The sequence below is a fragment of the Equus caballus genome, chromosome 21 (assembly GCF_041296265.1).
Source record: "Equus caballus isolate H_3958 breed thoroughbred chromosome 21, TB-T2T, whole genome shotgun sequence".
In the NCBI taxonomy this organism is placed as follows: domain Eukaryota; kingdom Metazoa; phylum Chordata; class Mammalia; order Perissodactyla; family Equidae; genus Equus; species Equus caballus.
In genome coordinates, this window is record NC_091704.1 from 18,549,064 (window position 1) to 18,563,492 (window position 14,429).

The following is a 14,429-nucleotide window of genomic DNA, read 5'->3' on the forward strand; positions in this document are numbered from 1 at the left end:
TGTGATGCCTCAAGCTTTGTTCTTTTTTCTCAAGATTGCTTTAGCTATTTGGGGTCTTTTCTTGTTGCATATGAATTTTAGGATCCTATGTTCTGTTTCCTTGAAGAATGTCAATTGCTTTAGCTATTTGGGGTCTTTTCTTGTTTCATATGAATTTTAGGATCCTTTGTTCTGTTTCCTTGAAGAATGTCATTGGGATTCTGATTGGGATTGCAGTGAATCTATAGATTGCTTTAGGTAATATGGACATTTTAATTATATTTATTCTTCCAGTCCATGAACATGGAATATCTTTCCATTTCTTTATGTCATAATCAATTTGTTTCAATAATGTCTTACAGTTTTCCTTGTATAGGTCTTTCACCTCCTTGGTTAAATTTATTCCTAAATATTTTATTCTTTTTGTTGTGATTGTAAATGGGATTGTATTCTTGACTTCTCTTTCTGTTAGTTCATTGCTATAGAATAGAAACGCAACTGATTTTTGTAAGTTGATTTTGTACCCTGCAACTTTGCTGTAGTTGTTGATTATTTCTAATAGTTCTGATGCATTCTTTAGGGTTTTCTATATATAAAGTCATGTTGTCTGCAAACAGTGAGAGTTTTACTTCTTCATTGCCAATTTGGATACCTTTTATTTCCTTTTCTTGCCTAATTGCTCTGGCCAAAACCTCCAGTACTATGTTGAATAAGACTGACAAGAGTGGGCATCCTTGTCTTGTTCCTGTTCTCAGATAGATTGTTTTCAGCTTTTGTTTTGGGAGGTTTTTGATTACTGTTTCAATCTCTTTACTTGTGATTGGTCTATTCAGATTCTCTATTTCTTCTTAGTTCAGTTTTGGGATGTTGTATGAGTCTAAAATTTATCCACTTTTTCTAGATTGTCCTATTTGTTGGCATATAGTTTTTCATAGTATCCTCTTATAGTCCGTTGTATTTCTGTGGTATCCATTGTAATTTTTCCCTTTTCATTTCTAATTTTACTTATTTGAGCCTTCTCTCTTTTTATCTTAGTGAGCCTGGCTAAGAGTTGGTCAATTTTGTTTATCTTCTCAAAGAACCAGCTTTTAGTTTCATTGATCCTTTCTACCATTTTTTGGGTCTCTATTTCATTTATTTCTGCTCTAATTTTTATTATTTGCCTCCTCCTGCTGACTTTGGGCTTTGTTCTTTTTCTAGTTCTGTTATATATAGTTTAAGATTGCTTATTTGTGATTTTTCTTGTTTGTTAAGGTGGGCCTGTGTTGCTATGAATTTCCCTCTTAGGACTGCTTTTGCTGCCTCCTATATGAATTGATATGGTGTATTTTCATTTTCTTTTATCTTCAGATATTTTTTTGATTTCTACTTTAGTTTCTTCAATGATCCATTTGTTATTCAGTAGCATGTTGTTTAGTCTCCATGTATTTGACTTTCCCAACTTTTTTTTTGTAGTTGATTTCAGTGGCACAGCATTCTTGTTGCAAGGATGCTTCATATGATTTCAATCTTAAATTTATTGAGGTTTACCTTGTTTCTCAGTAGATGATCTATCTTTAGAATGTTCCATGTGCACTTAAGAAGAATGTGTATTCTGCTGTTTTTGGGAGGAGTGTTTTGGATATATCTATATATCCATCTGGTCTAATTTTTTGCTTAATTCCACTATTTCCTTGTTAACCTTTTGTCTGGGTGATCTATCTATTGATGCAAGTGGGGTGTTGAGGTCCTCCACTATTATTGTGTTACTGTTAATTCCTCCCTTTAGCTCTGTTAATAGTTTCTTTATGTACTTTGGTGCATCTGTGTTGGGTGCATATATATTTGTAAGTGTTTTGTCCTCTTGGTGGAGTGTCCCTTTTATCATTATATACTGCTCCTCTTTGTCTCTCATTGCCTTTTTTTTTTTTACCTTGAAGTCTACTTTGATATAATTATGGCAACACCTGCTTTCTTTTGCTTGCCATTTGCTTGGAGTATAGTCTTCCATCCCTTCACTCTGAGCCTGTGTTTGTCTTTAGAGCTTAGATGTGTTTCCTGGAGGCATCGTATTGTTGGGTGTTGTTTTATAATCCATCCAGCCAGTCTGTGTCTTTTGATTGGAGAATTCATCCATTTAAGTTTAGAGTGATTATTGATATATGAGGGGTTAATAGTGCCATTTTATCTCTTGTTTTCTGGTTGTTCTGGATTTCCCCTGTTTCTCATCCCATGTATTTCTGACTGCCAGTTCAGTTTGGTGGTTCTCTATGATGTTTTTCTCAGTTTTCTCTTTATTTATCATTTGTGTCTGTGTTCTGATTTTTTGTTTAGTGGTTACTGTGAGGTTTTTATAAATGATCTTGTAGATGAGATAGTCTCTTTTCTGATAGCCTCTTATTTCCTTAGTCTAAGCAGGTTCCATTCCTTTCTTCTTCCCCATCTAAGTTATTGTTGTCACAACTTATTCCGTTTTGTGTTTTGAGTTTGTGATTAACATGAAGTGATTATAGTTATTTTTGATGTTTTCCTTCCCTTTATCTTTAATGTTATAATTGTTAGCTAACCTGTTCTGATAGAGAGCTTCAATTTTCTGATTTTGTCTGTCTATTTATCTCCTTGCTCAGGGCTTTGTAAACCCCCTGTTTTTTTTTCTGGTATGAGGGCATTCTTGATTATTTCTTGTGGCTGGGTGGGGGGTGGTCTTTTGGTGATGAACTCCCTCAGCTTTTGGTTATCTGGGAAGGTTTTTATTTCTCCATCATATCTGAAGGATGTTTGTGCTGGATAGGATAGTCTTGGCTGTAAATTTTTGTCTTTTAGAATTTTGAATATATTATCCCATTCTCTCTTAGCCTGTAGGGTTTCTGCTGAGAAATCCTCTGAAAGACTGATATTGGTTCTTTTGTAGGTTATTTTCTTCTGCCTTGCTGCCCTTAATATTTTCTTTGTCATTGACTTTTGCTGGTTTTACTAATATATGCCTTGAAGAAAGTCTTTTTACATTGATGTAGTTAGGAGTTCTATTTGCTTCATTTACATATAATTCCAGCTCCTTCCCCAGGTTTGTGAAGTTCTCAGCTATTATTTCTTTGAACAATCTCTCTGTTCCCTTCTCTCTCTTGTCACCCTCTGGAAAACCTATAATCCTTGTGTTATAATTTCCTAATTGAGTTGGATATTTCTCAGAGAATTTCTTAATTCCTTTTTAGAGTTAGTTCTCTCTCCTCCTCCGTCTGAAGCAGTTCAATATATCTGTCCTCTAAATTACTAATTCTGCCCTCCATAATGTCAGCTCTGTTATTTAAAGACTCCAGATTTTTCTTTGTCTCATTCATTGTTTTTCATCTCCAACATTTCTGATTGTTTTTTTTTAGTGGTATCAATCTCTTTTGTGAAGAATTCCCTCTGTTCATTAATTTTATTCCTGAGCTCATTGAACAGTCTTTCTGAATTTTTTGTACTTTATTGAGTTTCTTTATGATAACGATTTTGAATTCTCTGTCATTTAGATTGTAAATTCCTGTGAGTCAGGATTTATTTCTGGGTACTTGTCATTTTCCTTCTTGTCTGGAGTATTAATATACCTCTGCATACTATTTGATGGCATGGACTTATGCCGTTGCATAGTGGTAGTATCTGGTTGCAGATTTCACCGGTTGCTACTTGTGGGATGGGCAGGAGCTGTGTATTCTGAGCCTGCCGTGATCCCTGGCAGCTGTACCTGTCTGTTGGAAGCCATGCCAACAGGACCCATCTGCTTTTTCCCTCTGGCTGCCATTGCCTTACACATGTAGATGTGCAGGCACTCTGGTGGGGGTCCCCTGCTCTGGCCAACCAGCTGAGCTGGTGTGCCAGGCAGAAGGGAAGGAGGGTTGCTTTCTTTTGTGTCCATGATCCTGTGTGCCCCCACTCTGCACTGCTGTCTGACCTCCTGGGCTGCTCAGCTTGGTGAAGACAACCCTGTGATTTCTTTGCCTCCTCAGTGTGGAGCATTCTCAGAGTGGCAGAAGGCCACTCTGAGAGTGAAGGCGTTCCTGCAGAGGTCTTCTCTTTCCCCTCCTCCTCTCGGAGTCACATGCTGCCATGTGAGGTCCCATGCCCTAGATTGCTGCCATTCAGGAGGGAGAGGAGATTCCCTTACCTCTTTCCACTGCCTCCTGGGAGGTCCAGCACCTTCACCTTCAGATATATGACTGCATGGATCTCTCAGACATCTGCTATGTTGTGTATATGTCCTCTGTTGGTTTATGAATGTCTTCTTCATTATACCTTATGGGGGAAAGACTAAGGGAAGAGCTCACTCTGCCATCATGCTGACGTCACCCATGATATTAAGTTTTTGATACTGAGGCATCCATTTCAAAAGACATCCATCCTGAATAAGCATCTTACCAGCTGTATTACACTGCTGCTAGCAAAATGACCAGATAAGGAACTAGGTTGCCCCCACCCATGAAGTTCTCTCTTTCAGAAAGCGCTGGGTTACTTAAATAACTGACTATTTGAGTGACCCCACTTCTCCTTTCCTGTACCCTTATTCCTGCTCTTATGCTGCAAATTAGCCAATAAAGAGTGAACTCATGAGACTCTAGACATTCCATTCTCAGACCCTAAGAATGGTAGAGCCCCAGGTCTGTGTGCACTTTCTCCCTCTACATGCAGACTCACTGTGTGGCCCTCACGTGTGGTGTGTGTGCTCCAGGACCTGTGAGTAATAAATCTTGTTCCTCAGAGTTCCCTGATGGTTGTTGCTAAAGTATGTCCTACTGTCATCATAAGAACCACGAAGGCTGGTCCAGCTGCAACATTGGCTCTGGTTGAGGAATGTCTCTGGGGGCTCATTAAGAGTTACATGACCAAGGTGAGTGCTGAGGCATACCTCGCTGGGAGCATCACCATCAATAGACTGGGAGCTAGCACGCTAGAAACTTCCTTCTTAACACTGCTTTTGCTGTATCCCATAAGTTTTGTTATGTTGTGTTTCCATTTTTGTTTGTTTCAAGATATTTTTGGATTTCCCTTTTGATTTCTTCCTTGATCCATTGGTTGTTCAGGAGTGTGTTGAATTTCCACATATTTGTGAATTTTCCAGTTTTTTTCCTCTTACCAATTTCTATTTTCATTCCACTGTGGTCAGAAAAGATATTTGGTATGATTTCAATCTTTTCAAATTTGCTGTGATTTGTTTTGTGACATAATGGTGATCTATCCTGGAGAATGCTCCATAAATATTTGAGAAGAATGTATTTTCTGCTGCTGTGTCATGGAATGTTCTGTGTATGTCTTATAGATCCATTTGGCCTAAAGTATAGTTCAGGTTATGATTGTGCATCCAGTTTTGATCTGTGGGTTTTTTCTCAATGCCAAACAATTCTCAGACACCAGATGGGTGTCCTACAAGTTAACTCAATTCTGACACTATTTACCTGGAGACAGCATCAGATCCCACAGGTAAAGGGCTCAGTCCTACAAGACTGCACCCCCCACCCCCCACCTTCAGATCCTAGAAGCACCTCCTGAGTCTCCTAGCTGGATGGGGGCCTGAATGAGACTTAGAAATATTTTTGAGGAGTGCCTCCCACTAGGCCCCATGTAGGACTGCAGCTGGGGCCAGGGGTACCCTCTTGGCTTCTCTTGCTGGCCTGAGCTGATCCCCACTGGAAGGAGACAGAAGAATTTTTGAGAGGGCTCATCTGGTGACTGGGCCCGCAAGTTACCCTCCTTGGGCCTCCGTGTCTGGCCTGAGCTGGTCCAGGTCTCAGGAGGTAGACTAAGAAAACTTTTCAGGAGGTGCTCCCAATGACCGGGACTCATGAGGGACCAAGACCAGACTCTGGGTGCCCTTCATGGCACTCCCTGGCTGGCCTGTGCCAGTGTGCCCACTCCAGAGGGTGGAAATAAAGGAAGACCACCCAAATGCGAAGAACAGAGCCTGCTTATTCAGAGCATGCTAGAGCAAGGGGGGCAGCCACCATCCCTGCATTTGGCAGAGACTCAAAGGCAGGCAGGAGAGAGGGAGAGCTTTATGGTGGAGAAGGGAAGGCACAGGTGTGCCCATGGGAGGCTGTTGGCATGAGGAAGCCAGGTGGCTGACAGGAAGCAGGTGTCCTATGTGATTGGTCACAGGAGCTTATTTGGCTTTGGTGGCAGAAATTAGGGAAGCTACAGTCACCGACGAAGTCTTGACTCTCTGGGCCAACTGCTGCAGAGGTTGTGGATCAGAGTTCCATTGTCATGTATGGTCTGGCCCTCATCTTTTTGTATATTCCATCTCTCAAAGGTGACTTGAAAACCTTTTGGGAGGCACATCCAACCCTCAGGTCCGGCATGGTTCTGCGGTCAGGCCCAGGGCCTTCTCCCTAGACTTTCTTGACTGGCTGTTTGGTCCCCACCATGGAAGGGGAATTGAAAAGCGTTTCCAGAAGCGAATGTGATGAATGGTACTCACGTGGGACCTTGGTTGGGTACAGAACACCTCCTTGGTTGGCCCTGGATGGCTGCCTCCTCTAGAGGGAGACTTAGAAAAATTTTTGTGGGGGAGCCAGCCTGTGGCTGAGTGGTTAAGTTCACTCACTGTGCTTCAGTGGCCTGGGGTTCACCGGTTCAGATCCTGGGTGTGGACCTATACCCCACTCATCAAGCCATGCTGTGGTGGCATCCCACGCAGAAGAACTAGAATGACCTACAACTAGGATATACAACTATGTACTGGCACTTTGGGGAGGAAAAAAAAGAGGAAGATTGGCAACAGATGTTAGCTTAGGGCCAATCTTCTTCACCAAAAAAAAGGGGCATACTTTGAAAGATTTAGAGGATGTCCAACAAGTAGGCCCCACATGGGATGCTGCCAGGCCCAGGGGACCTTCTGAGGGCATCTTACCCATCCAAAGCCAGTGCCCTTCCTCCAGAGGGGGACTTTGAAATGTTTTTGAAATTTTATTTTTATATATACATTTTTGATTATAGTAGAATATACATAGTATAAAATTTTGTATCTTAATAATTTTAAAGCATCCAGTTCAGTAGTGTTAAGCATATTCACATCCCTGTGCAAAAGATCTACAGAACTTTTTCATCATCCCAGACAGAAACTCTGTACTCATTAAACCCCGTTTCCCCTTCCCTCCGGCCCTCACAACCACTAGTCTACTTTCTGTCTCTTGGATTTACCTATTTTGGACATTTCTTATAAATAGAATCATACAATATGTGGTTTTTTGTTTGTCTTCTTTCACTCATCGTAGTGTCTTCAAGATTTATCTACGTTGGAGTATGTGTCAGAGTTTAATTCCTTTTAAATATATATCTAGAAAGAGATTTATTCTAAGGAATTGGCTCATGTAATTGTAGAGGCTGACAAGTCCCAAGATCTGCAGTTGGCAGGAGAGTGCATGAGGTACTTCCATTCTGAATGCTGACCAGGGAGACCCAGGAAGAGCTGATGTTTCTGTCCAAAGGCAGGAAAAAACCCCATGTCCGAGCTGGAAAGCAGCCAGGCAGAAGTTGTTCCCTTTTGTTCACAAAGGATTAGCCTTTTTGTTCTACTCAGACCTTCAACTGATTGGATGAGACCCATGCACATTAGGGAGGGCCATTTGCTTTACCCAGTCTCCTGACTCAAATGGTAATCTCTTCCAGAAACATCCTCGCAGACGCACCCAGAATAATGTTTGACCAAATGTCTGGGCACCTCTTGGCACAGTTGACTTGACGTGTAAAATTCACTATCATGCCAGACTTACCTAATAGTGCAATTGGTTGGAGTTGGAAACCTATTAAACATGACTAGGATGTTAGCAGTGGGGGAAAGAGAAGCATTGTAGAAGGATAAAGCCCTTTATCGGGCTTATGTCCAATGGGCTGTGTTGGGAATCCATGCCAGTGCAACATTGTAATATGAAACAGGCGAATAGCTCTGCCCACAGGAGACTTGGAATCCAGAAGTAACTAAGACCTGGCTTGTGGTTTACACTCCAGTCCATGACAATGTCTGTGCAAGGACCAACTGTGTGAGAAGGCTGAGAGAATGCTACTGTAATTCTAACTGACATTTTGTGTGGATCTTAGACTCACCCATGTGTAACTGCATTTTGGTGTAATACTGGTATAATTGGTAAAGTTAATTTGATTTTACTGTTATACTGATATCAGTGATCAAATTTATCGAGAGAATGAATTAAACTCCCCACAAGCTGTTTTTCTGATGAAAGTTGATTGGCTAGAGAAAGAACAGATTTTGTTAATAATCATTAACTTTCATTAAATCAGTCTATTGATACTTTTCATAAAGTTCGTATTTAGTGGTGGAGGGAGGTAAAAGAGTTGTCAAGTTTGTAGATGGTTGTGAACAAGTCTGTGCTGGAATGGTTGGTAAACGGAAATGTTTCTTTAAAGCAATACGTATCCCTCAGTGGAAGATACAAACAATTAGCATTTGGTGTGTATCTTTCTACTTTTATTTTATAAATGTTGACTGATGCAGAAGGAAGAATTATGAGTGGTTTGTAATTCAGAATGCTGGACTAAAGGTCAGAGGCTTGCACTGTTATGTACAGGTCTAATCTCAGTTGCTCTGTTTCAACCCTGTGCTTATCTTTGAGACACCAGGAGCATGGTGCTGACTCTTGGCCAAGCGTGAATGAAATCTGGCTAAGTAGTGATTGATATAGACCTGTGCTAGAGTCTGCAAGACACGAGGGGGCAACCTTAGCAGTTTATGAGCATTGGTTTTAGAAAACATACAGATTGATGGTTTGCACCTGGTTTCAATTATGTTCTTTGGTTTCTACTATTGAGACTGGTCATGAAACCTGCTTTTGGCTGTGTGATCAGAAGGATATTAAAAACTCTTCCTCAGATGATGCTGTGGCTCCACTGACACGAAGATGTCTTGCACAATCTTGGTGATTCGTGATCAGAAGATGAAGTCTGTTCTATGGGACTGAGAAAGGACCCTGAGAGTTACAACTGGAAGTCACAGGTCTCTCTGATGTTGGCTTGTGCCTTATTTTTCTTGCCGTACCAGATAATGTCTTCAAGGTTCATCTACGTCTTAGCATGTGTCAGAATTTCATTCCTTTTTAAGGCTGAATAATATTCCATTGTATGGATAGACCACATTGTATTTGTCCATTCATCTATCACTTGGGTTGCTTCTACCTTTTGGCTATTGTGAACAATGCTGCTATGAATGTGGGTGTACAAATATCTCTTTGAAACCCTGCATTTAATTGTTTTGGCTATATACACAGAAGGGGAATTGCTGGATTATATGGTAATTCTATTTTTAATTTTTTGAGAAGCTGCGGACTGTTTTCCATAGTGGCTGCACCATTTTACCTTTTCACCAGGAGTGTATAAAGGTTCCAATTTCTCCACATCCTTGTCAACACTTGTTATTTTCTACTGTTCTTTATAGAGCCATCCTAATGGGTGTGAAGTAGTATCTCGTGTTTTTTTTTTTTTTTTAAGGAAGATTATCCCTGAGCTAACTGCTGCCAATCCTCCTCTTTTTGCTGAGGAAGACTGGCCCTGAGCTAACATCCATGCCCATCTTCCTCTACTTTGTACGTGGAACGCCTCCCACAGCATGGCTTTTTGCCAAGTGGTGCTGTGTCTGCACCCTGGATCTGAACTGGTGAACCCCGGGCTGCTGAGAAGCGGAATGTGCGAACTTAACCGCTGCACCACCAGGCTGGCCCCGTCTGATTTTTTGTTTAGTGGTTACCGTTAGGTTTGTATAATAGATCTTGTAGATGAGAAAGTCCATTTTATGATAGCCTCTTATCACCATTAGCCTAGTCAGGGTCCATCTCTTTCCTCTTCCCTAAGTTATTGTTGTCACAAATTATTGTTTTGTGTTGTGAGTTTTTGATTAAAACGAAGTGTTTATAATTATTTTTAATACTTTTCCTGGGGGCCGGCCTGGTGGTGCAGTGGTTAAGTGCGCACATTCTGCTTCAGCGGCCCAGGGTTCACCGGTTCAGATCCTGGGTGCAGACATGGCACTGCTTGGCACGCCATGCTGTGGTAGGCGTCCCACATATAAAGTAGAGGAAGATGGGCATGGATGTTAGCTCAGGGCCAGTCTTCCTCAGCATAAAGAGGAGGATTGGCAGCAGTTAGCTCAGGGCTAATCTTCCTCAAAAAAACCCCCAAACTTTTCCTTCACTTTATCTTTAATGTTATAATTGTTTGCTGATCTTTGCTGATAGAGAGCTGCAATTTTATGATTTTGTTTGTCTATTTATCTCCTTGCTCAAGGATTTCTAAACCTTTTCCTTTTTGTTTCAGGTATGAGGGCCTTCTTGATTGTCTCTTGTAGTGGGGTCTTTTGGTGATGAACTCCTTCAGCTTTTGGTTATCTGGGAAGGTTTTTATTTCTCCATCATATCTGAAGGATATTTTCGCTGGACAGAGTATCCTTGGCTGATAGTTTTTGCGTTTCAGTATTTTGAATCTTATCATCTTGTTCTCTCCTAGCCTGTAAGTTTTCTGCTGAGAAATCCACTGAAATCCTGATAGGCATTCCTTTTTAGGTTATTTTCTTCTGCTTTGCTGCTCTTAATATTTTTTCTTCATCATTGACTTTTGCCAGTTTTACTATCATTTGCCTTGGAGAAGGTCTTTTTGCATTCATGTAAGTTGGAGTTCTGTTGGTTTCATGTACTTCTAAGTCCAATTCCTTCCCCAGGTTTTGGAAGTTCTCAGCTATTATTTCTTTGAACAAGTTCTCTGCTCTTTTCTCCCTTGCTTCTCCCTCTAGAATACCTAATCCTTATGTTGCGTTTCCTAATTGATTAAGATATTTCCCGAAGAATTTCTTCATTTTAAAAAAATCTTAGTTCTCTTTCCTCCTCCACCTGGAGGATTTCTATATTTCTGTCCTCTAAATTACCCATTCTGTCCTCCATGATATTGGCTTTGTTTTTTAAAGGTCTCTAGATTGTTTTTTTGTCTCATTCATTGTTTTCTTCATCTCCAGAATTTCTGTCTGGTTGTTGTTTAGAATTTCAATCTCTTTTGTGAAGAATTCCTTCTGATCATTAATTTTATTCCTGAGTTCATTCAATTGTCTTTCTGAGTTTTCTTGTAACTCATTGAGTTTTTTTATGATAACTATTTTGAATTGTCTGTCATTTAGATTCTGACTTTCTGTGACTTCAGGATTGGTTTCTGGAAATTTGTCATTTTCCTTTTGCTCTGAAGTGTTAGTATAGTTAGTATAGTTTTTCATAGTGTTTGATGAACTGATCCTTTTCCGGGGCCTTTGTAGTAGCGTCAGGTTACAGATTCCACCTGCCAGCTCTGGAGGTGGGGGCTGGGCCGGAGCTGTGTTTTCTGAACCCGCTGTGTATGCTGGAAGTCATGCTGGTAGGGCTTGTCTGTTTGCCTGCTGGCCACAGCTGGTGACCTTACACACACATGTGCAGGTGCTCTGGTGTGGGACCACTGCCTTGGCAGGGGACTGACTGAGCTGGTGCACTAGGTGGGAGGAGAGGGGTGCTTTCTTTCCCACGTAGGCTGGCTCTGCACTCATGGACAGTTCACTTGAGTTGCTGTGCTTACTAGGGGCTCTTTTGTGGGGCCGAGCCACACCACTCGGTGGAGAGCATTCTGTTCCCATGGGCAGGGCTGCTGAAGCATGATGGGTGCTCCTGTGGCCAGACTGCAACTCTGAAAGCGGAAGTGTTCATGCACAGGCTTGGCTGCCCCCCACTTCCTTTTACAGTCATGCACCAGCTGCTGTGTGAGGACCTGTCACCTAGACGGCTGCTACTGGGGAGGGGGAGGGATTTGCTCACCTCTTTCCATTGCTTCCTGGGGATCTAGTCCCCCCACCTTTAGATGTATGGCTGTGTGGATCTCTCAGACATCCTATTGTATTGTATAGGGAATCCTCTATTGGTTAATGAATGTCTAGTTAGTTGTAACTTAGTGGGGAGAGACTAAGGGAACCACTCACTCCACTATGATGCTGATGTCACTGCCCACTTCATTCTTTTGCTCGTGGAGATCCAGTTTTCCCAGAACCATTTGTTGAAAAGACTATTCTTTCCCCATTGAATGGTCTTGGCACCCTTGTAAAAAGTTATTTGACCATATATGTGAGAGTTTATCTCTGGGCTCTATATTCTAGTCCATTGGTCTATATGTCTGTCTTTATGCCAGTACCACACAATTTTGATTAGTGTAGCTTTGTAATAAGTTTTGAAATCAGGAAATGTGAGTTCTCCAAATGCTTGGCCCTGCTGTGGCTCCTCATGTGACTCAGTCACTGGATATGCTTCCTGAAAAATCTTCTAAGTCTCTCTTTGTGGGGATGGCCAGAAGTCTGGGACCCCCAACCCTGCCATGGGCCCACATGGGGCACGGTTGCTACATGTACATACTGAAATTCTTTCTAAGTCTCCTTTCAAGGAGGGGACCATTCCAGGCCAGCCACTTCAACTTTCCTAGGACAAAAATACGAGAGGGACAGCGCAAGGCCAGGTACTGGTAAGTCGCAGAGCTCCTGCCTAACTCAGGGGTCTGGATAAGTCATGATCCTGGTCAAGTTGGCTGTTGGGAGTTGACTGGCTGCTGCCTTTACAGGGCTTCTCCAGAGCTCTGGGCATCCCCGGAATGGAATTTAATCTGGCTATGGTACCTGAGGTAGAGTTCCAGGAGGCCAGCAGTGATGGCAGTCTCATTCTGCTGTGCCCAGTGTGGCTGAGGAAAGCATTCTCCATAGATTTACTTGCAGATAGGGAAAGGGGCCACTGCCACTATCCAGGTGACATCTGGGGATGGTGTACGAGGGTTAACTGGCATCCAGAGGACCCTCCACTGGGCAGGACTGTCCCAGGCAACCAGGAGTAGGATGTGTGGGGCTGGATCATCTGATGAGCTTCTTGAAAAATTTTTCAAGACCTCTTCTGGAGGCCTGGTCATTCCCCGCCTGGGCCTTTTGGACACATGGGGATCCAGGCCCTCCTACTACACCATATGAAGAGTAGATCAGATGGCCCGTGGGGTCCTGGGTCTCTCATGATGATGGGGTTCTTGTGGGTCCCTGTTGCCAGACTGCAGTTTCAGGAAGTCAGCCTGAGGGTAAGATTGCCCATGCTGACTGGAGTGTGTGTGTTCTGAACTGGCAGGCCAGATTGGGCCACCAGAATGGTGGTGACATACTGATCTTTGGTTCCTCTGAAAGATGTCAGACTTTAGATGCATTCATAGTTCTGGGCTTTACAATCTGTCACCCAAGACCACTCCTGCTTGAGTTGCACATGTGGGCCTATGTGCTGGCTCTTGCCTATGCACATGTCCTGACCACACTGCTACTTAGGGTCTGTGGTACCTGAGGGTGTCATCGGTCCTTTATCCAGGGTATGAGTCTGAAAAGCATCATGCCAATGTCAACCCAAGGTCAAATTCAAGGTATTGTTCTAGGCCACACTCAAGATAGAAGTCAAATTTCAGGCAGTGATAGAAATTGTGAGGATGATAGTCAAGGACAGTATATGGATCTGCAAAAGATCAAGGTCAGGGTCAAATTATCAGTCAGTGATAGAAATAAACATTGATTATAGTCAGTGACAGGATTTGGTCTGAAACAGAGGCAGTGTGAAGTCCAGGTCAAGATAAATAATCAATCAGTAATAAAAATTGTCAGGATGATAGCTGATACAGGATATGGGTCTGAAAAGAGTCAAGGTCAAGGTCAGGTTCAGATTAAGTTCATGGGCAAGGGCAAGGACAGAGTTAATGTTTAAGTCAAGTATAAATTATCTGTCAGTAGGAGAAGATCAAGACAATTCTAAGGGACAGGATATAGGTGCAAAGGGTCAAAGTTAAGGTTGTGGTCAGGTTACAGTCAATGTCAGATCAAGGTCAAATTATTGGTCACAGAGCGAGAAAGTCAGGAAGATGGGGTATGTTAGACAAGGGTCTATATCAAATTCAAGATTATGTCAAATTCAAACTCAGGTCAACAGCAAGATCAAGGTGAAATTCTCAGTCAGCATTAGAGATGGTGGGGATAATATTTTTACAGAGATTATAGTTTTGAAAAGGGTAACAGTCAAAATCAGGCCATGGTCAAGTAGAGTGTCATGTAAAATTCAAAATCAAGGTCATATTTTGGTCTTAGCGATATCTTTTTGGATGTCTCCTCAGGCAAGGGAAACGAAAGCGAAAATAAACAAATGGAACTACATCAATCTAAAATGCTTCTTCACAGCAAAGGAAACCATTAATAAAACAACAAGACAACCTACTGAATGGGAGAAGATATTTGCAAATCATATATCTGATAAGGGGTTAATATCCAAGATATATAAAGAACTATACAACTCATCAACAAAAAAATAAACAACCCTATTAAAAAAGAGGCAGAGGATCTGAATACACATTTTCCAAAGAAGACATCCAGATGGCCAACAGAAACATGAAAAGATGTTCAACATCACTAATTATTGGGGAAA

At 41.8% G+C, this 14,429-nt stretch overlaps 1 long non-coding RNA gene across 4 annotated transcripts in view; it reads left to right on the forward strand.

Annotated features, from left to right (window-relative positions):
- The window catches only part of LOC106782338 (uncharacterized), a 209,607-nt gene that overhangs the window by 9,046 nt on the left and 186,132 nt on the right, over nt 1-14,429 (forward strand). Inside the window, exon 2 of one of the 4 annotated variants that reach the window (XR_011430491.1) lies at nt 4,694-4,822. The exons of the other annotated variants lie outside the window; for them this stretch is intronic. This is a non-coding gene — a long non-coding RNA (uncharacterized lncRNA). The remainder of the gene's footprint in view (nt 1-4,693; nt 4,823-14,429) is intronic. 4 annotated transcript variants of the gene reach the window in all.